At 37.6% G+C, this 2681-nt stretch overlaps 1 protein-coding gene across 1 annotated transcript in view; it reads right to left on the bottom strand.

The window, feature by feature from the left end:
* Positions 1-570: 570 nt before the first annotated feature.
* The window catches only part of plcxd3 (phosphatidylinositol-specific phospholipase C, X domain containing 3), a 49284-nt gene continuing 47173 nt past the window's right edge, over positions 571-2681 (bottom strand). The window contains exon 6 of the mRNA XM_062025720.1: positions 571-2681. This exon is cut by the window's right edge and continues 176 nt beyond it. The gene's annotated coding sequence lies outside the window, so the exon portion shown is untranslated.

Here is a 2681-nt window from a genome sequence, read left to right as displayed (position 1 = left end):
ATTCGTGCGGAAGGCGGGGTACACCCTGGACAAGTCGCCACCTCATCACAGGGCCAACACAGATAGACAGACAACATTCACACTCACATTCACACACTAGGGGCCAATTTAGTGTTGCCAATCAACCTATCCCCAGGTGCATGTTTTTGGAGGTGGGAGGAAGCCGGAGTGCCCGAAGTCACGGGGAGGACATGCCAACTCCACAACAAAAAAATCCTGAGCCCGGGGACCAAACCAAGGACCTTTGTATGGTGAGGCGCACGCACTAACCCCTGTTCCACTGTGCTTCCTTCAGGAGTAATACATCTTAAACAACGACAAAACATTAAAATCTGGTTGAGGATTTGAGTATTTTGGAGGTTTTTTCCACATACTGGGCTGTCATTGGTGCAAAGTGGGTTTATTCAGGTAAAAAAAAAAAGTATAATAATAATATATAATTGAAAAAAATTTAAGTGTGGTTTGTTTTTGCCACATACTTCATAAGTAAAAGGTTAATCACTAAATAAATACTAAAAAGTCAGTTAATTCATGAGAGTTAAAACTGAACTCTTGTGGCTTTATTGAGTGTTTTGATTTTTTTTTTTTTTTTTACAAATACTCTCAAGCAAATTTGTTGGGTTTAACCTCTTAAGGCCCAAGCTGTTTGTTTACATGCGTTTTTTATTTGTCTTTGCTATTTGGGCTTATTGGACCCTAATTAGAATAAAAACTAAAAATCATCTTTTGATATGATGTACTTAGTCCATAAGTACACAAACGTGTACTTCATGTGTAGTGACATTCTCATTTTTATTTTTACACCTTTTTTTTCTTCCCAAATTCCATTGTATGTTATATTCTTCTGACACCACCAGATAGCAGTATAAGTGTCCATATGTCGGCATAAGACCCCAATTCAGTAGTGTACACAATTTAAAAAAATAAGACCTAAAAGGTGCTGTCCACGCATGTGGCCACTAAGGCCTTTAGAGGTTAATCAATGAATAGATAATCAATCCAAATCAAATTTAAAAGTTAAATGTATTTGTTGTTCTTTTTTCTGGGGCGGAGCACACCTATTTTAAATGGTACAAGGTGGGTTTAGTCAATAAATAAATACAAAATAAATTAATAAATACAAAATTATTGACTAATCTGTTATATTTTCTTTGTGGTATAATGTGGGTTTGAACAATTAATAATAAAAAATGTCTTTATACATTAATAAATTCCAACTAAAACAAAACATTATAAATCTGATTGTTGATTGACTTTTCCCCCCGCATTGTCTCTGTGGTACTGTATTTTTCGGACTATAAGTCGCAGTTTTTGGCCGGGGGTGCGACTTATACTCAGTAGCGACCTATGTGTGCAATTATTAACACATTACCGTAAAATATCAAATAATATTATTTAGCTCATTCACGTAAGAGACTAGACGTATAAGATTTCATGGGATTTACCGATTAGGAGTGACAGATTGTTTGGTAAACGTATAGCATGTTCTATATGTTATAGTTATTTGAATGACTCTTACCATAATATGTTACGTTAACATACCAGGCATGTTCTCAGTTGGTTATTTATGCGTCATATAACGCAGTGGTCCCCAACCACCGGGCCGCGACCCGGTACCGGTCCGTGGATCGATTGGTACCGGGCCGCACAAGAAATTAAAAAAACATAAATGAAAAAATAATAATATTATTTTTATTTTTTTATTAAATCAACATAAAAAACACAAGATAAACTTACAATTAGTCAATATATATCAATACAGTCTGCAGGGATACAGTTCGTAAGCACACATGATTGTATTTATTTATGACAAAAAATAAATAAAAAATAAATAAATAAAAATTAAAAAAAATCCCCCCCGCCCCTCCCGGTCCGTGGGACAAATTTTCAAGCGTTGACCCGTCCGCAGCTACAAAAAGGTTGGGGACCACTAATATAACGTACACTTATTCAGCCTGTTGTTCACTATTCTTTATTTATTTTATATTGCCTTTCAAATGTCTATTCTTGGTGTTGGGTTTTATCAAATAAATTTCCCCCAAAAATGCGACTTATATATGTTTTTTTCCTTCTTTATTATGCATTTTCGGGCCTGTGCGACTTATACTCCGGAGCGACTTATACTCCGAAAAATACGGTATATGGTGGGTTTGATATAATATAATGGATATCACATTTTAAAGAATATATACACATGCTAACATTAGTGGGCTCCAATGTGTCTTGAAAAAACTGCAAAATGGTTGCATTTTGATTATGGCCTACATAGATTAGACATTAATTCCACAGAGATCAGCGTCATGTAACGACACGGCTAGCAGAACACATATAATGATGATGCCGAAGAGCTTTTACAATTGCATGGGAAAAGCAGCCATTTGTACAGCATGGGAGGTAAAGGAAATGTACGACTCACTTAAAAAAAGGGGAGGGGCACGTTGAACCTCAAAGTAGGAGGCAGACATCATCATCATCCTCATAGCCCTCGGACCCACACATCATCGCATCGTCGTCGCTCTCAACGCCATCATCGCCGTGTGACGGGTCACTGCACTAGAGCCCTAAATAAAGTGAAAGGAGCAGCGCGTCTCCTCTCAAACAAATGCCAAGGAGAAAAAGAGGCGGAGCATGAAGCCATCCCCTCCCAGCAGCAGCAGCAGCGGCGGATGGAGGGGCGACAA

The sequence above is a fragment of the Entelurus aequoreus genome, linkage group LG17, assembly GCF_033978785.1.
Source record: "Entelurus aequoreus isolate RoL-2023_Sb linkage group LG17, RoL_Eaeq_v1.1, whole genome shotgun sequence".
Classification (NCBI taxonomy): Eukaryota; Metazoa; Chordata; class Actinopteri; order Syngnathiformes; family Syngnathidae; genus Entelurus; species Entelurus aequoreus.
This window is presented reverse-complemented; position numbering and strand designations above follow the sequence as displayed.